Source organism: Perognathus longimembris, chromosome 12 (genome assembly GCF_023159225.1).
Source record: "Perognathus longimembris pacificus isolate PPM17 chromosome 12, ASM2315922v1, whole genome shotgun sequence".
In the NCBI taxonomy this organism is placed as follows: Eukaryota; Metazoa; Chordata; class Mammalia; order Rodentia; family Heteromyidae; genus Perognathus; species Perognathus longimembris.
The window spans coordinates 54,936,038-54,961,183 of NC_063172.1; the positions used below are offsets into that span (position 1 = coordinate 54,936,038).

The 25,146-nt window shown below is 42.1% G+C and overlaps 1 protein-coding gene across 3 annotated transcripts in view; it reads right to left on the reverse strand.

Moving 5' to 3' along the window:
- Rb1cc1 (RB1 inducible coiled-coil 1) overlaps positions 1-14,714 on the reverse strand; it is an 83,063-nt gene extending 68,349 nt beyond the window's left edge. For all 3 annotated transcript variants that reach the window (XR_007212864.1, XM_048359270.1, XM_048359269.1), the window contains exon 1: positions 14,289-14,714. The gene's annotated coding sequence lies outside the window, so the exon portion shown is untranslated. The remainder of the gene's footprint in view (positions 1-14,288) is intronic.
- Positions 14,715-25,146: the final 10,432 nt, after the last annotated feature.

Below are 25,146 nucleotides of genomic sequence, written 5' to 3' on the forward strand. Positions count from 1 at the left end.
CAAAGACAAAGACCTAGGCTTATGCTTTCCTAACAGCCCTCAAGATTAACCAGGGTTCCTATAAAGACTACCTTAATTACTTCTGTGGCCAGTATCCCTGATCTTCCACTAGAACTTAAGGTTTTGTCACCTTAATGCCATGAGAAGGGACCAAGCATTGAACACAATAACCTAGATAACCCACTTACATCACATAGCATCCTTGACTCCCATGCTTCCAGAATCATTCCCTTTAGGTAAAAGTCTTTAAGTGATGGCACAAGGGGACAGAGTATACTAGCCTCACTGGGTGGCTGTCCACAAAGACATATAAGACCAGTCTCTTATGCAAATTTCTACCTAACAGTATCAATTTTGCCTCCTTAACAGTAAAAACTAATTATTTACTTTACAGGGAAAGAGCGCAATCCTAATTCTAACACCTGTAGAAGTGCAGCCACTTCGTGATAGTTTCGCGAAACTTGTTATTACCAGGCATCTAAAAGCCCCAGGTTAAACCCAGGCCACCTGCAACAATAACACAAAATATAAGTGACAGCAACAACAATGAAGTCTCTTAGGGCACAGTACCATTTTCCTTTTGCTAGATAGGCTAGATACTGATCATAGAAATTGTCTGGCTTACGAAGGAGGAGGTGTAGCAACCCAAAATAAGGAAAGGGAAAACATTACCCACCTCCACTGTTTTATTTGGACAACCAACATTGTGACTTGACTTTCTCAAAACTGGTTGCTAAGCATTAATAGCTTTAAGAAGAATTCAAATGTTTGAAATTGAAATATGTGAATTCCTTGGCAAACAAAGAAATACAAATCTAAAAAGAAGAGAGTAATTTTCACTCACCAAGAAAACAAGATTTAGAGATTTAGCCAAGCACCAGTGGCTCATGCCTGTAATCCTAGCTACTGAGGAGGTAGAGATTTCAGATCACAGTTTGAATTCAGCCCTGGCAGGGCAGAAAACTCCTATGAAACTACAAAAAAGCCAGAAGTGGAGCTGTGGCTCAAGTGGTAGAGCACCAGCCTTGACCAAAAAACAAACAAAACAAACTCAGGGACAGCACCGAGGCCCAGAGTGCAAGCCCCAGGACTGGTCAAAAGAGGAAACAACAAGAACAACAACAACAACAACAACAAAAAGGTTAGAGAGAAAAAATACAGAAATGACAAGTACATCCAAATACCAGACAGATTACTAATATTCAGTAAAACACTGTGCTGCTGCCAGAAAACACCACCTCTCTGGTCATAATCTGACTTAAACAGAAAGGAAAACAATCATAAAGAAAGAGATTAACAGATTCAAATTCTCACCCTGCACTTGAAAACTGAGTCATTTGAGAAGAGCTGATTTTAAGATCCAACCTTTCATCTCAGAGGCAGAGATAAACATCTTCCCTGAAGGACCAAAGAAAGTGAGAGAGAATGGGAGGTTGAGGAAGTATAGTTAAAGCAACTACTGAGATAAAATTTATGAACACATGTGGCTCATTGTATTAACTATATTGTCTTCAATTTCTGTAAGAAACAATTCTAAAAATTCAAAAACTAAATTTACAGAACAATTCCAAAGGTGTCTACTACCAACAGTAAGACAACAATGATATAGGCAGGCTTTCCTCTTTGGTTTTGGGGAGTGTCAAGAGTTAGTTCACAGGGCTGGGGATATAGCCTAGTGGCAAGAGTGCCTGCCTCGGATACACGAGGCCCTAGGTTCGATTCTCCAGCACCACATATACAGAAAACGGCCAGAAGTGGCGCTGTGGCTCAAGTGGCAGAGTGCTAGCCTTGAGCGGGAAGAAGCCAGGGACAGTGCTCAGGCCCTGAGTCCAAGGCCCAGGACTGGCCAAAAAAAAAAAAAAAAAAAAAAGATGGGAAAGAGTTAGTTCACAAAAGCAAGTCCATTTTACAAAAAGACAGCTAGAAAGAACTGTGTCTACTCTGATATTACCTATTGGCACAGTGCCTAAGCATGAGCTGAACAGATACTAAATATTGTCTGTATCTCTTCCCATAATTTATACTAGATAAAAAAGTAACTTTTCCCCTGTAACTAATATCCTTTCTCATGCTGACATATATAGAAAATTAAAAGCAATCTTTCTCTTCTTTAAAGCCTAAGCTAAGAAATTTTCTTTCCCACAGCATCTCAAAGTGAAACTAAGATTTTTTTCTTTTCCTTTTTTTTTTTTTTTTTTTTTTTTGCCAGTCCTGGAGCTTGAACTCAGGGCCTAAGCAATGTCCCTGGGTTCATTTTGCTCAAGGCTAGCACTCTACCACTTGAGCCACAGCGCCACTTCTGGCCTTTTCTATATATGTGGTGCTGTGGAATCAAACACGGGGCTTCATGTATATGAGGCAAGTGCTCTACCACTGGGTCATATTCCCAGCCCCACGAAACTAAGATTTTAATGACAGGATACCTGTCAGTTCCCAAAATAGTATTTGCAGCCAATCCATGAATGAGAACAAAATGTACAAATAATGAGTAGTAAATGTGTATTACATAGGGGCATTGTGACCATGGCAAGATATAAGCAATAAATTCTTTACTAAGTAAACAGCAACAACTAAAAAGAAAAAGAAAAAAAATCACAGCTTCACATTAGTACATACATAAACAAGCAGAACAAAAACTTCTGTTGTAAAACCAATCCCTAACAAAGAAAAAATATTCAAGGTTTTTTGAGTACGTATTGTTCAACAAAACCGCCATAGATATGAAAAAAATAAAATGTTTAGCATGTTTCCCTGAGTCTATTACAGCAAGAGGACAACTGGACTAAATGACATCCAAAATGCTTAGCTCCTCAAGACTTTATAAGGTAAATTTTATTAACAAGGCCCTCAAGTCAGCTATTTAGGAAAATAGATAAATGGAACCACATCTGCTTAAATTTTTCATTCTGTGCCAGGCATGGTGGTGCAGATTTGTAATCCTAACACTCAAGAGACTGAGACAAGCTGGGTGCTGGTGGCATGCTGGTATTCCTAGCTACTCAGGAGGCTGTTCGCAGCCAGCCCAGGCTCTGAGACTCTCATCTCCAGTTAACCACCAGAATACAGGAAGTGGCACAGTAGCTCTAAGTGGTAGAATACTAACCTTGAGCAGAAAAGCTCAGGAACTGTGCCCAGGTCCAGAGTTCAAGTCCCACAACTGAGGAAGGTAGAAAGGAAGGAAGGAAGGGAGAGAGGGAGGGAGGGAGGGAGGGAGGGAGGGAGGGAGGGAGGGAGGGAGGGAGGAAGAAAGAAAAGAAAAAGACTGAAATAAAAGGATGCTAAGTTAAGTTCAAGACTAGTCTGGGATACATTTGGAGTCCCAGACCAGCCAGTGCTAGTGCCACATAACCAAGACTCTCGATCAATATATCAAGATATTGGTAGAACAATATAGAGATAGACATAATAAAAGCAAAAGGATAAATTTCCATTCCTTCATCTATAAATGGAGATGTTAAAAATACCCATTTCATTTGGGTGTTGCAGAAAACAAGTACAGTAATCCATGTGAAAGAGCTTTTTTAGCACAACACCAGCTTCAAAGTGAATATTCCAAAAATGTTATGCAAGGGCAGGAAGATACTGTGACATAACACAAAGTGCTCAAAGCATCTGTTGAGGAACAGGCAACTATACTCCTGAGGATACAACTAGCAGTCTATACAAGGAAGAAAGTAGAGTTCAATAACAGAGGACCTGGAGTATAATTGTGATAACATGTTTGTCTTGCCCAGCATGCCCCGGTTTCAATGCCTAGCAGCAGCAACAACAGCATAGTGAAAAATCCAAGTAGCTAATTTGGGGCAGGTTTTGGCAGGTCTTCCCCCAATGTATTTGTGAGTTGTCATGTGATTAAATACTCCGAAGTCCTCTATCTTGTAAGTCTGTTAACCATTCCTTCTTGGAAGCTATTTTATCTGCAATTACTACACTCGTATGCTCCGACAATTAAAAATAATAACATTGCCAGTACTGGGCACCAGTGGCTCATGCCTGTAACCCTACCTGTAATCAGGAGGCTGAGATATGAGAATCGCAGTTCAAAGCCAGCCTGGGCAAGAAGACTCTTATCTCCCAATTAACCACCAGAAAAAGTGGTGCTGTGGCTCAAGTGGTAGTGCACTAGCCTTGAGCTGAAGAGCTCAGGGACAGTGCCCAGGCCCAGAGTTCAAGCGCCATGAGTGAAAATAATAACAACATAGGAGGACAATGCCCACAAACTAATCTTTGTTGTTGTAGTGGCCTGTACTGGGGGCCCAGACATGTTTTCAGTTTTCTCTCTAAAGACTTGAGCCACACTTCCCCTTTCTTAGGCCTTATTTTAATGTGACTTTACTTCTTCCTGAACTAAGAGCATTTCACAACATCTGTCAAATTCAAACACTTCAGACTGACATGCCACCATTGGCCTTTTATGGTTTACTACATGACAGTCCCTGACATTTAAACTGATACCTTGACATGAACTGATGAGTAAGCTTTGGTTCCTCATGCCTTTACTCATGTCATTTCATGGCTTCCATTTGGTAGACAAGAATCCACATACTTTCTGACAGTCATGCCTAATTTATTGGCTGTCAATGGCTTCTTAAACACTTATAGCCCATTCTTTAAATTCCATTTGTAACCAGAAAATAACATAATAAAAGCCACTTTATACTTCTTTTTGCCCACTTGCCAAATACTTCGCATTGCCCAAATCGTACTGTAAATGGCCAGAGAAACACTAAAGTATCTAACATAGTACCTACATAGGGGACAGTTACGGAATGTCAGGTGCCAACACAAAAGGAAAAAGGAAATGGTGCTCTGAATGTAAAAAGAAATTAAAAACCTGAACAAAGTACTAAAGTTTGAATGCAGGTCCTTGTGCTTGCCAGGCAAGTGCTTTACCATTTGAGCCATGCTCCTAGGTCCTTAGAACCATAATTATTTTGCCCTAGAAAAGTGTGAATGATCAAGAGACCAAGACAAAAATCCCCACCTGCTCCCCATTTCAGCCTATTTGATATTGCAGTGGAGTTCTGCCCCACACCATTCTAAATATCTTTCTTAAATAGAGGAGAAAGGAGAAAAAAAGGAGAGCAAGGGGAGGGGAAAAGGGAGAGAGAGAGAGAGAAACTTGAACTCAGGGCCAGAGCACTGTCTCTTAGCTTTTTTGCTCAAGGCTACTGCTCTACTATTTGAGCTATAGCTTCACTTCTAGCTTTTTGCTGACTAGTTGCAGATAAGAGTCTCATGGAGGGCTGGGAATATGGCCTAGTGGCAAGAGTGCTTGCCTCCTACACATAAGCTCTCGGTTCAATTCCCCAGCACCACATATATGGAAAACAGCCAGAAGGGGCGCTGTGGCTCAGGTGGCAGAGTGCTAGCCTTGAGCAGGAAGAAGCCAGGGATGGTGCTCAGGCCCTAAGTCCAAGGCCCAGGACTGGCCAAAAATAAAAATAAAAAGAGTCTCATGGAGGGACTGGGAATATGGCTTAGTGGTAAGAGTGCTCTCCTTGCATGCATGAAGGCCTGGGTTTAATTCCTCAGCACCACATAATTAGAAAAAGCCGGAAGTGGTGCTGTGGCTCAAGTGGTAGAGTGCTAGCTTTGAGCAAAAAGGTAGCCAGGGACAGGGACAGTGCTCAGGCCCTGAGTCCAAGCCCCAAGACTGGCAAAAAATAAAATTAAGCAAAAGTGTCTCATGGCTGCTCAGGCTGGCATCAAACTGTGACCCTTGTAACTTAGCCTCCTGAGTAGCTAGAATTACAGGTGTGAGCACATGCTGGTTACTCACATACATTGCTCCAATTGTTACCTTTAGGTAGATACACAGGAAGAAAGGACTTGTGAAAGAACTGAAATGTATAATCAGAAGGCCTATATTTAAAGCCATATTCCCACTGACTCTGTAACCTTGACTAACTTCATCTAACAGTGTTGTTTTTTTTTTCATTTGATTACAAAAAGTGCTGAGTGCTGACAGCTCATGCCTGTAATCCCAACTACTCAGGAGGCTGAGATATATGAAGGTCATGGTTCCGAAGTCAGCCAGGGCACAAGAAGTCCCTGAGACACTCCTATCTCCAATTAACCACTCAAAAACCTGAAGTGGAAATGTGGCTCAAAGTGACAGTGCTAGCTTTGAACAAAAGAGCTCAAGCACAATGCTCAGACTCTGAGTTCAAGTCCTACAATTGACAAAAAAAAGGGGAGGAGGGCTGGGAATATGGCCTAGTGGCAAGAGTGCTTGCCTTGTATGCATGAAGCCCTGGGTTCGATTCCCCAGCACCACATATATAGAAAATGGCCAGAAGTGGCGCTGTGGCTCAAGTGGTACAGTGCTAGCCTTGAGCAAAAAGAAGTCAGGGACAGTGCTCAGGCCCTGAGTCCAAGGCCCAGAATTGGCAAAAAAAAAAAAAAAAAAAAAAAAAAGGAAGAAAATAACCTAAATCCTAGAGTTGTTCTTAAGATGTAAAAATCATAATATGTGGAAGAGTTGTTCAGTTAATGTTATTAACCAATTCAAATCTCTGCCCTACTGAATACTACTAATTGAAAATATGGGAGGGGGGGGAAGAGATAGGGTCTTATAGTTTCTACCCAAGGAAAAACCTTATACTGTGACCCTCCAAACTTGACCGTCTACACAGTGGGAATTAAGAGTTGTCTTGCTTTTAGGAAAGGGTCTCTCCTGACTTTTTGCCTAGGCTGGCCTAGAACTGTGACCCTCCTAAGTAGCTGTGATTATAGACATGTGCCACTAATAACCCTTATCCTGTTTGTTTTCTTAGTGCCAGAGCCTATGTGGACTAAGGAAGAGTTATACCACTGCCAGGAATGGTGGTACAAAACTGGAATCCCTGCATGAGGAAGATGAAGCATAATGGTTGCAAGTTTGGAGCCAACCTAAGCTAGATGACAAGGCTGTCTGAAAAAAGAGGATTATCAGTTAGCTACACTCCCCTGGCACAACATTTCTAAATTTCAATTCAGTGATTTTCCTCTAAAACTATTAGCTAATTTCACTGTAGCAAAACGGTCCTTCTCTTTCTAGCCCATACTTGTTTCTATCCAAATCCTACTCATAGTATAACCCTTAGAGTATAACCCTTACTTTAGAACTTGCAAATTCTACTTTTTAATATACTCCTCTCCTTCCCCACCCATACCTATCCCTTCCCTCTTCCCTTTTCTCTCCCACTCCCTCCCTCTTCCTTCTCTGCAATACCCCAGCCATATCCCTATCCCAGCTCTGCCTCTGAAATCTCTAATCTACTCCCATCCTCCATGAACACTATTTGGCGGCGGGGGGGCGGGGGGGGGGGCAGTGAGGGATGGTCATGGGGCTTGAACTAAGGGCTGGAGCACTGTCCCTGAGCTCTTTTGCTCAAGGCTAGTGCTCTACCACTTTGAGCCACAGCTCTACTTCCGGTTTTGAGTGGTTAATGGGAGATAAGAATCTCCAGAAGATTATTCTGCCCAGGCTGGCTTGAAACCTTGATCCTCAGATCTCAGCCTTCTGACTAGCTAGGATTACAGGTGTGAGCCACCAGTACCCAGCTCCATGAACATTTTTGCAATTAGAATAATTAAAGCTAGTGAGTTTTCTTCCTCAACTATGTTTGCTAGAGCCTACTGGCACCTACTAAATGGAATAAACCAAGAGCCCAACATTTTGTTGTTTCTTTGCAGCTACCTTTCATTTGTTTTGCTAGTTGCCAACCTTCTTCAGTATATGGACCTGTCAACTCTGATGTAAGTATAATTTGTATAAAACTGGTAGCTTTTGCAACAAGATTTGCCTATATTTGAATCCCACCTATCTCACCAATACTCAGTTAACTTCAACACTTAGTATATATGACCTATAAACTGAAAGAATACTTTTTATAGAGTAGGTAAAAAACAAAGCAATAATGTATACCAAATTCCTTTACAGTGCAAGGATTTTAGTAAAACAAAGAAAAACGCTGGCTATTATGACTTTAATTAAACTTCAGTGGTCAAAGCTTCCCAATTAACTCTGGTTTATGCTCCTACAAGTATCACCAACTGATCTGATCCTCTACATGAAACCTATACCCATACTTTACATATCCTTATGATGAAAAATTCCCCCCACCTCTGCTTATCTGAATTTTAAAATCCAAACTGTCTTCTTGGGAAATCTTCTCTAGCAAAAGTGACTCAAGTACTGTCAAAAATGTAATACATTCTGTTTTATAGGGTTTTTTTTTAATAATCTCACATTATGAAAGGTCAATTTGTAATTTATAGGTCCTTCTGACATATATGGAGAAAAGGGAATATGAGTAAGGCGAAAAAAAAAAAAAAGCTATGCACAGACTTACACTTAGATTTCCATGGCCACATATTGAGGAAGCAGAAAGTATATAACTAGTTTACTAACTGGAGATTAATTTAAGTTTTCCTTTTGAGAGATTACCATCATAATGACTAGGTCAGGCATTTCAGCTCTACTGTAATCGGTTCCAATATATTGAATATTAGCTCAGAATTAGCCTCCTTGGATAAGAGAAACTCAATAAATTTGGACTCTAAAACTATATATACTAATTCACTATCCCCTCAATATTTACAGGACATATAATAAGATGGATTCTATAGTAGCACTAGGGATATAAAGTTGCTTTCAAGTTGATTAGATAGAACACATAAGATCTGGAAACTAAATGTTTAATGGAGAAAACACAGTTATGAATATTTTTTCCTGGCTTCTAAACAGTAATTGTAATTCTAATTATACCTTACTGAGAACTGAACAGCTCCTGCATCAAAGAAAATAATGTGTACTATAAGCAATGTGTTGAGATTGCATAGGGTCTGAATCTGATTGTTAGCTTCTCTCATTTGATGCTATCCTTATTCTGCAAAGACAAAAATGCAAGAGGAAGCTGGGCACTGGAGACTCACACCTGTAATCCTAACTACTCAGGAGGCTTAGATCTGAGGACTGCAATTCAAAGCCAGCCCCAGGTGTAGCGCCATTGCTCCAAGTGGTAGAGGGCTAGCCTGGAGTGAAAAGGCTCAGGGCCAGTGCCCAGGCAAGGCTCAGGGCCAGTTTCCAGGCCCTGAGTTCAATCCCCATGACCAATAAAAAAATTAATAAGGAAAAGGAGCGTGGGTTGAGCATCATGCTTCAACTTTCCAGAAGAAAACCTTTTTCACAGAGGTCCAGAGTCCTTAAATGTATGCTTTATCTGCAACTAGATAAGCAGCCTCACGTAAAGCCAGCATCCAAACAATAGTGATAGTATCTGGAAAACTAGTACCCAATGACAGTGAATAAGATAAGAACAAAAAAACAAAAATGCTTTTAAAACAAAGAAAGAGGGCTGGGGATATGGCCTAGTGGCAAGAGTGCTTGCCTGGTATACGTGAGGCCCTGGGTTCAATTCCCCAGCACCACATATACAGAAAACGGCCAGAAGTGGCACTGTGGCTCAAGTGGCAGAGTGCTAGCCTTGAGCAAAAAGAAGCCAGGGACAGTGCTCAGGCCCTGAGTCCAAGCCCCAGGACTGGCAAAAAAAAAAAGAAAGAAAGAACAAGTCTGAAGTATATCCTTCAGATCTTTTCTCTAGTTACAGAGGAGATATATGTATATATACAATCTGATTTTGTAAAAATGAGGTGCATACTACTATGTACCTTGATTTGATTATACAATGTATACATTTTTCTTCATTAGTACATATAAACACATTACCCATTCTAATGTTGTAACATTAATTTAAAAAAATTTGTGAACTTAAGGAAAATATTCTGGCTTCATGTTTTAGTTTATAATGTATACTTTGAATCTCAGGGTCTTTTATTTACTGCTTTTGTCAAAATGTCCGTTTGACCAGACAAACACCAAGCTCCTTTCATTCTTTTGGACCTTATTCAAAAGTCAATTAAGTGAAACCCCTTTTTATAACTACTTAAAAGGTTGTTGTTTTTTTTTAAATAAAGTCAAAGAAGTACTCTTTGCCAGGTGACAAAGTCTACTTTCCACTAATTTATTGTTGGGGAAGGGGAGGGGTGGGGCAGGCAATACAAATGTCTATATAGTCAGCTTTGGTTGAAAACAAATGCATTCAACTCAAATGTAACTGAAGGGAAACTGTCATCTGTGATTCTGTAACGTAACTTTTTTTGTAATATAACATTTAGGTACACATGGATAAGTAGGATTGAGATAGAAGGAGATTGATAGTGGAAGGACTGACACTGATCAAGATGCACTATATTCATGTTAAATAGAAACCTTTCTGTACAACCAAATATAATATAAAATTAAAAATGTAAAATCAATTTAGTTCACAAGATAAAGCCAAACTTAGGTGCATAATACCAAGTTAGCTTCATTCTATTAAGCCAGTATAAAAAAAGTTTAAACTATGCACAAATCTGGCATTTTCAATAAAAGTTACCAAAGGCCATGGAAATGGTCTCAATAGTATGGTACTGAATTAATATAGTTCACCATATACTGGACAGTTACTGACCAATAAGTGCAATATGAAGGAACAACTGATATGGTGAGGAACAGATGACACTGTAGGAAAGGAACTGTACTTATTACCTGATGCATGTCAATGTAACACCTCTGTATATCACCTCTGTAATAACAATAAAGTAAAAATTTAAAAACTGATATGGATAATTCCAAGTTTACAAAAAGGAAGAAAATAGAAAAGAAAATATGAAGAAAAAAATCACTTATTTCCATCTCCGCAGAATTACAAGCAACTAAGATATGGTCATTCAAAAGAGCACTGTCATCGGTGAAAAGTGTTTTTCCAGAATTTTGGGTACTCACGAACAGCCATAAGAGCAAAATCAAGTTCAACAACAAAAAAGGTGCTTATATACACTGAAGTCCTGCAAAACTAATTAGAACCTTAACTTTACAGAGAAGTGAAAAGAAATGCCAAGAGCTAGCTAGGAGTCAGTGGCTCATACCTGTAATCCCCAGCTACTCTGGAAGCTGAGATCTGAGGATCTCTGCCTGAAGCCAGCCCCAGGAAGACGAATCCAAGGGACTCTTATCTCCACTTACCCAGCAGAAAGCCAGAAGGAGAGATGTGGCTCAAGTAGCAGAGTAAATGCTTTTTAGGGGGTGCTAAGCAAGAGGGAGAAGCAACTGAACTCAAGCTCCAATACTGGTGTAGGCACAAACAGAGTAATAAATACCATGTGTTCAAGGCACTAATTAAAGTAGTCAGAGAAATTATCCTTTTACTTAAGAAAACACAAACTCATCAATCTAGCATTCCACAATTGGCTTCTCTAACCTATCTAGTCTTTTCAAAATTTATAGGTCAGTTAGTACCAGAAATATTTTTGTGTTCACTGGCACACTACTGAAGGTATGTGTATAGCTGGCTATGGGGATGGGGATTTCAACTAACATTTCACAAATTAATAAATTTGGCTCCAATTGCTTCTCAGATTTGCTAGATGGAATAGAACTCAACTCTACACCTTTAGACATTCAGGGTTAGAGCATGTTAGTTTCCTTTCCTTTGACTTACAAAACTTGAATATCTGTAGATTTCCCCCCCCCCACACTCAATTCTCTGGCTACTCTACCCTTCAATCCTATGGGCCAGTCTTCAGTCATCTGTTGAATTGTTTAGGAAAGGGAAAGGGGCAACAGACAATGACAGGAGGAGTGAGATTTATTGATATACATTGTATACTTGCACATAAATATCAATAAGAAACTCTTACTCCTTGTACAGCTAAAAGAAAAAAGAACATATAGGTCCCCTTCAATATTTCCTAAATATGGATAACAATTTAAAGATAATCTCAAATTAAGAGGGAAAATAAAAGCCTTCTCAAGTTTAAATAAAATTTTAATTTAGCATTGTATCTTTCAAAAACAGAGATCCTGTGGGTCGGGAATATGGCCTAGTGGTAAAGTGCATGAAGCCCTAGGTTCGATTCCTCAGCACCACATATATAGAAAAAGCCAAAAGTGGCGCTGTGGCTCAAGTGACAGAGTGTTAGTCTTGAGCAGAAAGAAGCCAGGGACAGTGCTCAGGCCCTGAGTTCAAGCCCTAGGACTGGCAAAACAAAACAAAACAAAAACAGAGATCCTAATACAAAGGCCCAATGCCTATGTTCCTCTGATCATATAAAATAATATTTACTGAAATGAACTCCTGGAAATGGAAACAAGGGCTTTTTATCTTGGTTGTTTTTGTTTTCTGTTTTGTTTGCTCATGTGCGTCTTTAGTCAGATAAGGTTGAGCACAAAAATGGAAGGACAAAGAGTGAAAAATACAGCCATGGCAAAATACAACCTGTGAGTGCAGTCAGGAGGGGAGGGGTGACATTGTCCAAAAAGAAAGCTCTTGAGTTATGTAACTGTAACCCCTCTGTACATCACCTTTATAATAATAATTTTTAAAACAAACTTTTAAAGAAATCCTTGCCTAGCATGCGCATCCCCATCACTTAAAAAAAAACAAACCAACAAAACAGGTCTCGTATTCTCTGCCTCTTTGGCCTTTAACTATGCTGGTGCCTGTAATCCCAGCTATTCAGGAGGCTATGATCTGAGGATCATGGTTCCCAGGCACTACAGACAGGAAAGTTTATGAGACTGTCTTAATTAACTTGGGAAGTCAATCTGTTATGCATTCTGACCTAGTAGTGTTTGGTATGGGCCAGATAAAACTTCAGGGCCAATTATCTTCTCTTAAATCCAGTAACAGCATAGACAGAATTAGGCCCACAAATATAATTTGATTCAAAACAGACTAAGTCAAATTACTTTTAAAACATGACATGAGGCTGGGAATGTGGCTTAGTGGTAATTAATGTGCCTAGCATGCACTGGGTTCCATTCCTCAGCACCACATAAACAGAAAAGTCCGGGAGTGGTGCTGTGGCTCAAGAGGTAGAGTGCTAGCCTTAGAAGCCAGGGAAGTGCTCAGGCCTTGAGTCCAGGCCCCAGGACTGGCAAAAAACAAACAAAAAAACAACAACCACCACCATGAATTCATATACAACTTCTACCAACAGGGATTTACCAATGTAAATATTAAAAGCCCCTAACATCCATGGCATAACTTTTAGGTTTTGAACACAACCATGAACACAAAGAAATCAGAGGAATGTTAGTGAGAAGAGTATGTTAATTTAGGCCATAGTTTGTTACAACTCATAAATACAGAAAGAAAACTTTCTCACAATCCTAGTAACCACTCACAAGCCCAATAATCCAAAATTATATCACCCATTTTCTTAATATCTGATCAGAGATCTGTATTATCTATTCAAATACAATGACAACATCCTTAAGGCCAAAGCTAACTCTATTTAAAAGTTTTCCAAATTGCTAACTTTCCAAACCTTCAAAAAAATGATAGAAGTCTCATCTAACACAAACCCTTATACAGAAAGGATTAGTTTATAGCAGCCTTGAGCACACTGGCATCTAGCTGAAGATCTTGTGCTGACTTAAAAAGACAGTGAGCACAATCATGTTCCTTAGCACTCAGGCCTCTACCATTCCAGGATATGGCCACAGTTTAAAGTCATGACGGAAAAGCCTCGATTACGAAACCATCAACAGTAAACACAGCACACATCCACCAAGCGGTGGATAGAGATAGTCAGTCCCCACAGAGGCTGCCATTTCTTCCGATGGTTAAGGTATTTTTGTTCCTAGCAAGTAAGTTGTGAAATCCGCATGCACTCCCCATCCCCAAACTGTGGGGCCCCGGAGGCTGAGTCATTCCTGGGAGTAACTTTATCCCAAGCTCGCCGTCTGGGGTCGGGACAAAGACACCAGCTCTCAGTCCCTCCCACTGGTAGGCATTCGTCCGGCTCCGGCCCAATCCCACCCTCCGGTTTGGGGAGCCCGACACTCCTTAGGGGCTGAGCCCTGGCGGCCGTGACACCGGCGAGGGCGCGTTCCGGTGGGCTCGGGCGGCTCCAAAGCGCGGCCACTCCCGCAACCCTGCCGGGTGCCGACCCGCGGCGCGCTCCGGGAAGAACCCCCGGGCCGGCCGTGGGAAGGAAGCCGCGGGCAGGGTCAACCGTCCCCCCACACACACACACACTCTCCGGCCCGGTGGGGCAGGTGTACGAACCGCTTTCGCTCCCACCGGAGGCTGACGCCCGGGTAAGGCTGGCGCGAGAGGGTAACACCTGCGGCGGAGCACACATCTGCGCGCGGGCCGCCCGGGACCCCGGGGCGCACGGACGGGTCGCGCCGGGCCGCGCGGCCGCGGAGCCGGGATGGGGGAAGGGGTGCGGGGGGCGGCGGCGGCACTCACCCGGCAGCGCCACCTCCTCCGCCGGCGGCAGCAGCAGCAGAGCCGGCGACCCCCGGCACCATCTTCTGCCGCCGCCTCGTCCTCGGCGGCGGCTACCAACCGCCCATTCGGCGCCGCCAACCGACACAACCGTCGGCGTCTCGGGCGCCCGAACGCCCGCCGCGGCCCCGAACTCGGAGCGCCAGGGAGGGGTCAAGGGAGAGAAGGACGCAGCCAGGCCCCTCGGCTCGGAGTCGGAGGGCCGGGAGTCGGTGGGCCGGGAGTCGGGGGTCGGGGTGACGTAGGGGACCGCGACCGGGCAGAGCCGAGGAGCCCGGGCGGCTGCGGGACCCCGAAGCAGCGCCGAGGACTCGGCAGGGCCGGGCGAAGCGCCGCAGCTGGGTTTGTTATTGTCGACTCCGGCTCTCCCACAGCGGAGCACGCCGGGAAGCGGCCGGGGGAGGGGGAAGGGCGGCAGAGAGGCTTCTGCGCAGGTCCGGAACTCGGGGGCCGCCGGGAAAGGGGCGGCTCCTCTTCGGGTGGCCCGGGGCTTTGCGACTGGCCTCGCCACCCTACTCGGCCCCAGCCGCCGTTCGCTAGTTCTGCTGCTAGTCGCAGGCCTGGCGCGGACCTCCCCAAGGTGAGCTTGACCTTCCTAGGTACGACTAGTACGGCTCGCCGTAAGCTGACCTTAGGGAAGACGGCTGTCGGCTCTCAGCCTATCGCCGGAGAGCTGGGGGTCGCCCGCGGGCTGGACCGACGTCGTGCCGGAGACTCAGCCAGGCCAGCAGGGCCGCACCTGCACCGGCCTGCCGGCTGCTTGGCCCGCGGCCCGGGTTTTTGCGGTCAGATCAGGTAAAGCAAAGAGAGCCTCCAGTCAAGCCAGGCCTGTTGCATTAATAGCCACGACCACCATTTGAGAACCTGAGTTCCCCAGCGGGTTATCAGCGTTAACACTCATAGATGGGAGAGAGTTTGGGGGGAAATCCGACATTTACTAAGACATCAATCGCTGGCAGTGACTTGAAGCTAAAGTTCAGAGGTACTTTTGAAGCTTTTAGTTTGGGAGGGCTTTTTTTTTTAAATCTGTTTTTGCAAAAGAGTAAAAGGACACAAAACTGAACCAAGTTTGTCATCTCTCCCTTGTTTCAGTGGGGACTGATAAACATTTGACTAGTAAGCAACAGTTCTCAGCTTCCATCTCACAGGTCTAGTCTCTTAACAGTTACGTGGGAGATAAGCCTGTTTATGCCATTGTTTTAAAAGCAGTATTAGAATACTGCGTCTTGCCCTTGTTTCCTTTGACTTTTTCCTTTGTCATTTTACTTGCTTAGTAATTTTAACTGGAATCTTATTACAGCAAAAAGCACTAAATTTAGTCTGACTTAAGGAAAAGTATGAACTTGAAGGATGGAGGGGGGGTGGTTATTAGAATATACACAGTAAAGAGAGGTTTGCTTAGAAACTGATTCTGAAAGACCACAGTATGAAGCCTTTAAAGAGCATTGTAGTGGCCAGGTGTTGATGACTCAATCCTGTAATCCTTACTACTCAAGAGATTGAGATCTGAGGATGGGATTCAGTCACACAGTCCAAGAAAGTCCATCAGACTGTAATCCCCAGTTAACCCTCAAAAACTGCTGTAGCTGGGTGCTGATGCGCACACCTGTAATCCTAGCAACTCAGGAGAGGCTGAGATCACAGGATCAAAGTTCGAAACCAACTTGGGCAGGAACCTCCGTGAAATTCTTATCTCCAATTAACTCAAGTTGGAAGTGGTGCTGTGGCACAAGTGGTAGAGCACTCATTTTGATTAAAAAAAAAAGTCCAGGGACAGAGCCCAGGGCCGAGTTAAAGCCGCAGGGAGGAAGAGAGGGCTGCAAGTGGAGCTGTGGCTCAAGTAGTAGAGCAACAGCCTTGACTGAAAAAGCTATGGCACCCAACCCAGGCCCTGATTCAAGCCCTAATATTGGCACGTGTTTAAAAAATATATATGTATGTACATATATATGATATATATTAAGCATATTGATGCCTGTCTATCATTTAATGACATGCATTATTACAAATACATTCCAGCTTAGAATGTAAACATCACATTTATATGTGGTAAATCTACTAAATAAAATGTTTTACTGGTCTCTAACTTCTTTAAAAAAAAAAAAAACAAATTTAGTCCTAATCTCTCAAAAGTCATAGGCTGAAAAAAAAGATTGATTCCCACCTTACATTCTAAAGTAAATGTTTGAAGTTTGTATCCATCAGAAATTCCCTACAGCATTAAGTGAAAATATGTTAACAATTCTGTTAGATGCATGCAAATATCTGGTAGAAATAGAAGTTACATCTGTACAAATATCCATAGTAATCTGTTACAAGTTATTTTCTTTCTTACCATGTGTACTGAATATCCTTTGTACTCTCCTTCATAGTAAAAACAAGTGCTATAGCATCACCTCAGCAAAATTGCTTCCTGACTACAAGTTCTTAGTTCAATCTCTTTTGGGGCCTTATAAGAAGCTGAATAGATTAACAAGGCCTTCCAAATCATTGTGTTGACACTTTCCTTTCTTTGAATTTTCAAAAGCATTTGGGGTTTTTCTCCCCATCTGGTTCTCACTATATAATCTAGATTGGTCTGGAACTCACTGCGTTCTCCAGCTAGCCTAGAACCAAGATCCTCCTGCCTCAGCTTCCTGAGTACTGGAACTTGAGTATGTGCCACCATAACTGGTAAACCCTAGGCATTTTAATATTTCGGTCTTTTGTCATCTCTTTTCTGTGTTTGTTTTTTTTTAATTGCCATTTTAGATGTTTTAGTAGATGTTCCAGTGATGACAAACCAAGCAGAACAATTACACAGCATCTACTGATAGTACTTTAGATCAGTTCAGGTCTGTAAAATCCTGCTTTTCCTCTCAGGTTTCAACTTTAGTGTCTGAAGAGTCTTTTCCTTTCTAGGTGAATTTCCTTTGGCGTACCCTATGTGGTTACTGTATATGATTTTGGTACACTGGATATTGTACATATGCCTACCTGAACTAGGGAAGGGAAAGAAAAATGAGCATGTAACAGATATCACGAGAAATGTACTCACTACCTTATTATGTAACTGTACCCCCTTTGTACAACACCTTGTCAATAAAATTTAGTTAATTAAAAAAAAAAGAGTCTTTCCCTGGTAGTTCCCTGCATTTCTCCCAGAACTTCATGTTATTTATTTTCATTTTAGCATTTCATCTAGCCTTCCCTCTGTGTTGTCCACTTAGAAAACATTTGTTGGTGGTGCCCTCAATTTTACTTGGATGGATTTCTGGCAAGTTTCCATTATTTACTCTATCAAAGGGCAAGTTTCTTCTCTTCCCTTTGGTGGCTTTGTCATGTTTTGTATACTAGATACAATTTAAATATCAAGATAGAACAAAAAAAAATCAACCCAAAACTCCAGTGTAAGGTACCAACCCATCTCTCACTTTCTGAGGTGATACTTCCCTTTATCCCAGCTTTTTGCTTGTGTGTGTGTGTGTGTGTGTGTGTCCCCTGGATTGACCTCAGGGCCAGGGATCTGTCCTTTGCTGAGGCTACTGATCTACCACTTGAGCTACGGTGGCTCCACCCCAGCTTTTTGGTGGTTAATTTGAGATAAGTCTCCTAGATTTCCCTGCCCAGGCTGGCTTCAAAACAAGATCCTCAGACCTCAGACTCCTGCGTAGCTAGGATTATATAGGCATGAGCCATTGGTGCCTGGCTTTTTGTTCTTTTTATTTGAGACAAGACCTCATTTAACCCAGACTGGTCTTAAATTGATCTTTTTAACCCCCACCTCCTAAGATTAAAGGCATATATCTCACATAGCCCACTCACCTCCCACTGTTATATGGGCATTATGTGAGTTAACCCATCTGAGACTGCCCCCAGTTCAACAGTTTCTAAAACAGAATTTGGACATTAGCAGCTTCCAACCTGAAGGTCACAGACCCTTTTATCACTGCTCCATATCCCCCAACTGTAAATTTATCTTTCCTCTAAGTCTATGAAACAAGATGGAATACTGTGAATGCTTTACAAAAATACACGAGATATATTGGGAAATTATCTTTTGCCAACTTTACCTAATGGGACATCATTCAGGACATATACTAGGTATTTCTCAACTTGATGTAATTAGCCTAATTTTTTAAACTTACATTCAGGTTGCCAGCAATCATAATGTATTATAAATGTGGACTTTCTTAAAGAATACAGTTGTCCATTTTTTAAACAGTTACAAAAATGTACTGTTTAGGATTTTAAGATCTTAACATTTGACATATTGACATTCTTTAGAAACTGCAGGCACTATGATTATTAATGTTCTCCGTACTATTAACATACCTAAAAGCTTCCCTACACAGTTGATGTGTTGGTACTCCTGTGTTATTAATAATAATGATGATAGTTAACTTATAATGGCTGTCTTCAAAGCTAATGAACTTAAAGAGCTAGTGAACAATGTTTCTAATGCTACAAAACACATGCAAAGAAATGTCAAGCTGGTCCCAGTAGCTCACACCTGTAAGGAAACTCATCTCCATTTAAGCACCCAAAAGCCAGAGAAGTAGAGTTATGGCTTAAATAGTAGAGCAGAAAAACTCAGTCCCTGAGTTTAGGCTCTAGAAATGGCATGAAAAATGAAAATACTGTCAGCTCCCTTCACATTGAATAAGTTGAAACAAACATTTGTGGCCAGTTTATATGAACTAGGTAACATCTCTATTTAGTGTCATATTTTATTAAGCTCTTGTATTTCATCATTTTTTTTTTTTTTTTTTTTTTTTTGGCCAGTCCTGGGCCTTGGACTCAGGGCCTGAGCACTGTCCCAGGCTTCCTTTTTGCTCAAGGCTAGCACTCTGCCATTTGAGCCACAGCGCCACTTCTGGCCATTTTCTATATATGTGGTGCTGGGGAATCGAACCCAGGGCCTCATGTATACGAGGCACTAGGCCATATCCCCAGCCCGTATTTCATCATTTTGAAGAGTACAAAAATGTCCCAAAACAGTTGAAACTGTTCCTGGCATGTCATAATTCGTACAGATGGATGCAGTATTGACACATCCAGTGGCAGTTAGATGTCAGACTTCTTTAGTCACCATTATAAATACACTTGAAGAAGCCAGGTCCAGGTGATTCAAGTTAGTCCTAACTACTCAGGAAGCTGAGATCTGAGGATCACAGTTCCAAACCAGCACAGGCAGGAAACTCCATGAAACCATCTCCAGTTAACTACCAAAACAGCCACAAGTGCAGCTGTAGTTCAGGTGCTAGCCCTGAGCACAAAAGCTCAGGCCCTGGGTTCAAGCCCCAAGACAAGTGTAAAAATAATAACAAAGCCAGTGACATGGCTCAGGCAATAACTTGCCAAGTAACCTCAGTCCCCATGTTCAAACTACAACACTGCCAAAGAGGGTTCAAAACAAAACAAAAAACAACAACAAAAACAGGGCTGGGAATGTGGCTTAGTGGTACAGTACTTGGCTAGCATCCATGAAGCCCTGGGTTTGATTCTGCAGTACTACCACATAAACAGAAAAGGCCCAAAGTGGCTCTGTGGCTCAAGTGGTAGAGTGCTAGCTTCGAGCAAAAGATGTTCAGGGACAGTGCCCAGGCCCTGAGTTCAAGCCCCAGGACTGGCAACACACACACACACACACACACACACACACAGTGCCCAGGCCCTGAGTTCAAGCCCCAGGACTGGCAACACACACACACACACACACACACACACACACACACACACACACACACACACACGGGCTCTTGTCTGAAAGTACTCCACCATTTGAGTACTGCAAATAAATAATAAATATACTTATATACTTGAGAGGGGGAACTTCTCACCTGTTATTCCAACATATTTTCTATCCTTTCTTCCTCGGTCCTGACTTACTGGTTTGAAAGATATTTGGTTCAAAAACAGGCCCCAAATCTTGGGCTATTTTGCTTTGAATTTTGCCATCAGGGTCTTGCTATCAATAATGAAGTCTGAGATGATGTTTTTAAAAATAACCAAGCTAGGGCTGGGACTATGCCCTAGTGGTAAAGTACTCCTCTCGTATACATGAAGCCCTGGGTTTGATTCCTCAGCACCACATATATAGAAAAAAAACTGGAAGAGGTGCTGTGGCTCAAGTGGCATCGTGCTAGCCTTGAGCAAAAAGAAGCCAGGGAGAGTGCTCAGACCCTGAGTTCAAGCCCCAGGACTGACCAAAAAAATAATAATAAAAAATAACCAAGCTAGGCCCTGGTGGTTCACACCTGTGATCCTACCTACTCAAGGGGCTGAGATCTGAGCATCATGGTTCGAAGCCAGCCTGGACAATGAAGTCCTTGAGACTTCAGTTATCCACCAAAAAGCCAGAAATGAAGCTCTGGCTTAAGTGGTAGAACACTGGCCTTAGAACAAAAGCTCAGGGACAGTGCCCAGACCCTGAGTTCATGCCCTAGAACCTGCACAAAAAGGAACCTGCCAGGAACTAGTGACTCACACCTGAAATCCTAGCCATTCAGGAAGCTAAGATCTAAGGATCCCAGTTCAAAGCCAACCCAGGCAGAGAAGTTCATAAGACTCTTCAGTCAACCACACAAAAAGCAGAGTGGGGAGTAGAAGTAATGCTCAAGTGGTAGTGCACAGGGCCTGAGTTCAAGCTCCAGTATTGGCAAAAAAATAATAACGTTTGGGTCTGTCTTACATGTCAGAAGTAAATTTACATTTATAAACCTATTCAGTTGCCTTAACAATCCTGTTTTAGAGGTGAGGAACTGATTTCTGAAGAGTTTACTCTGCTAACTCAGTGTACTTTCCTTCTAATTAATGTACTTTAGATGGTAACTGCCAGGCCAGATGTTAAAGGAGATAATTAATTCCTTAAGCACTGTACTGCCCCTTAACTTAGTATTGGTTCAAATGAAATGGGTGGAAAGTGAAGGCTTAAAGTTTAGCAATAGTCCACAGAGTTTTTCAGTCTCCACACACTTGGCTTTGGGGCCAGTTAATGCTTGGGGCCTGCTCTAAGATTCTGGCATCTATTCACAGAATGCCAGCTGCATCCCCAGTTATGACAACCAAAGCCATCTCTGAACATGTCATGTCTCCAGAGAGACAAAGCTAATTCCTTCTCTAGAATCACAGCACTGGGGCTGGGAATATGGACTAGTGGTAAAGTGCTTGCCTCGCATACATGAAGCCCTGGGTTCGATTCCTAAGCACCACATATATAGAAAAATTTGGAAGTGGTGGTGCTGTGGCTCAAGTGGTAGATAGAGTGCTAGCCTTGAACAAAAAGAAGCCAGCGACAGTGCTCAGTCCCTGAGTTCAAGCCCCAGGACTGGCAAAATTCTGCAAAAAATTCTGCTGTAGAAAAACATGTACAAAGGAATTAAGCCCACTCTATTTTGTTCTAAAGCCAGTGTTCTACCACTTAAGCCAGAGCTTCATTTCTGGCTTTTTGGTGGATAACTGAAGTCTCAAGGACTTCATTGTCCAGGCTGGCTACGAACCATGATACTCAGATCTCAGCCCCTTGAGTAGGTAGGATCACAGGTGTGAACCACCAGGGCCTAGCTTGGTTATTTTTAAAAACATCATCTCAAAACTTCACTATTGAGAGTTGGCTTTGAACCTTGATCCTCATATCCCCGCCTCCTGAGTAGCTAGGATTTCAGGCCTGAGTCATTGGTGTCCAGCAGGAATACCTTTATTAATAGATCTTTTATTTCACTTTTTATGTGTTCACAAGAGCAAAGTGACAAAAAATAACTACTAAGTTTATTGAAGTTTTGTGTATACATATGTTTGCATTTTTCAGACTTTTATATCCTTGAAGAAGGTATCTTTGGTCTTCTATCATATACAATTAAAGGTTTTTAAGCCAGATACCAGTGGCTTATACCAGCAGTCCTAGATGAGTATCTAGGAGACTGGGATCTGAGAATTGAAGTTTGAATCCAGACCAGGCAGGAAAGTCCATGAAACTGTGTCTCTGATTAATCAGCAAAATGCCAGAAGTAAAGCTGTAGCCCTAGTAGAAGAGCTCCAGCCTTGAGTAAAATACACCCAGGCCTTTTCTAATTCAAGTTCATTTATTTAAATATGATTTACTTTGTCATTATTTGTGCCCAGGCCTTTTCTAATTTGTTCAAGTTCACTTATTTAAATATGATTTACTTTGTCATTATTTGCATCCTCAAATTATGCTGTTTCAGTCATCCCTACCTTCTGTTCTTGCATGCAATACACTTTTACCAGTATCCACTAAGATTTAATAATGGTTTATTAAACAGTACTGAATTAAATGTTCTCACATGTCAGTTTCAACTTTTCTTCAGTCTTCCAAGTTATTATCCCGTAGTTCACACTTTCTCCCCACTCTCCAAACTGCATTATAGTCCCCCACCCCAACTGTATCTTCCCAATGAACAATCTCATCTACTGTATCCCTGAGAAAACAGAAGTAATAAGCAAAGCATGTCAGCACTCTTTGACCCAGCAATCCTATTTGCACTTACTCATCACTGAAACCAGTCATTATTCTGTCCTTGTATCTCTTTTATCTAAGGAGGCCACTGACTCTATTCCCTCCCCCACCCCACCCCTACCCCTGGCCTGTGCCTGCCTGCCTCCCTCTCTCTCTGTCTCTGTCTCTTTCTTTTTGGTCAGTCCTGGGGTTGGAACTGGGGGCCTGAGTGTTGTCAGGAGCTTTTGTGCTCAAGGCTAGTGCTCTATCACTTTGAGCCTCAGCTCCACTTCTGGTTCTTAGGTGGCTAATTGGAGATAAGAGTCTAGCAGACTTTCCTGCCTGGGCTGGCTTTGAACAGTTGTCCTCAGATCTCAGCCTCCAGAGTAGCTAAGATTACAGGCCTGAGCCACCAATGCTCCATCCCTATTGACAGTATCATCCTTCTTCAGAGCCAAATAGAATGTGAATGTCCTTAAAGCTTGTGGACACTAGAGGGTGAAAGAGATTACTGTTGAAACAGATTGTAATTGAGAACATAGAATAATAAAACCTGTTCAGACTGCTTTGGAAGAGGGGCAGAAAGGAAGGGAGAGTGATTAGAGGGAGTGAGATCGATTAAAATATACTATACACTTTTGGAGAAGTAACAATGAAATCCTCTGCAATAATCTAAAACAAAAACAAACAAGCAAACAAAAAAACCTTGGCTAAAGTACTAGTGCTTCACAACTGATATTCCTAGCCACTGAGGACACTGCTATCCAGGCTGAAGGCAGCCTGGGCAGGAAAGTCCACAAAACTCTCCAATTAACTATCAAACAGCAGGAAGTTGAACTATGGTTTATGTGGTAGAGCCAACTGGTATGCTGTAGGCTTGAGCTGGAGAAGCTCAGGTATAGCACCCAGCCCTGAGTTCAAGCCCCATAATCAGCGTGTACACATGTACGTGCGCATGCACACATGTACACACACGACACCTTATTCACTTAACTGTCGGTTGCTTATTTTACATATAATTATATTATATATATATTATGTGGGAGCTGAGTATGTGGCTTAGTGGTAGTGTGCTTGTCTAGCATGCATAAAGCCCTGGGTTTGATTTCTCAGTACCACATAAACAGAAAAAGCCCAAAGTGGCACTGTGGCTCAAGTGGTAGAATGCTAGCAAAAGCAGGAACAGTACCCAGGCCCCCAGTTCAAGTCCCAAGACTGGCATATGTGTGTATACATATATTATATGTATATATATATATATATATATATATATATAATTAATAGGTAATTACACCACGTTCAGATTTTTTTTCCTGTGTTTATTTCGCAAAGCACCTGACTAACAAGTGTGAGACTGAATTCAAGCCCATGTACTAGAGGAAAAATATATCTACTGTCTGGGTGTCATAGCTCTAAGGGGAGTCACCCACCCAGGCACAAAACTGAGAACCTAGCCTAAGTCCTCTCACTAGTAGGAGAGCAGAGAGACACAACCCCTCCAGGGGAAATTCTAATGGTAGCCTAGAGAAACAAAGAGCTAAATCTTTTAAAGATCCTCATAATCCTACTAAGGGCTCACCAAAACCTCTCAAACTCTGGGGAAGGGAATTTTTTCCAGGAAATTCTAGGTATTCTCAAAGCTTACTTGGCATTTATATTGTTATTTCAGGATTAAATTGTACTGTCTTCCTTTCAAGTGTTCCTAATGTTTTTTTTTTTAAAGTGTAAGTAAGTCTTGGGGCTGGGAATGAGGCTTAGCGATAGAGTGCTTGCCTAGCATGCTAGCCTTGAGCAGAAAGAAGCCCGGGACAGTGCTCAGGCCTTGAGTTCAAGCCTCAGGACTGGCAGAAAAAAAAAAGTGTAAGTCTTAAACTGGCTAGCACTCTACCACTTGAGCCACAACTATCTCAGGGACTCTCTTGCCTGGACAGGCCTTGACCTGTAACCGTCAAATCTCAACTTCCTGAGTAGCTAGGATTACAGACACAAGCCACCAGCACCTGGCTTCCTTCAGCCTGCTTTTTAAAAACATACCATTATATAATGAACAAGTATCGTTCTGTTAGTTTTTTTTTCCTTTTTTGAACTGAATGATAATGATGATGATTTCTATTGATGTATTGACACCTGCCTGAAATCCCTGAACTGTGGGGAAAAACAAACTAAAATGTCTCCATCTTGTAGCCAGTCACCATTGTATACTGATATTTCCCAGTACTGATATTTTCTGGAACTATTTGCTTCTTGATTTCAATTGTAACTATCATCTGTGTGGTTTGTGACCACCCCGTCAGGTCAGGTGTATAAATCTTTGTCAATGGAGTTAAAGAATAGACCACTTTGAGTGGAAATTTTCCATAGACTTCACCAACCTTCTCCAGC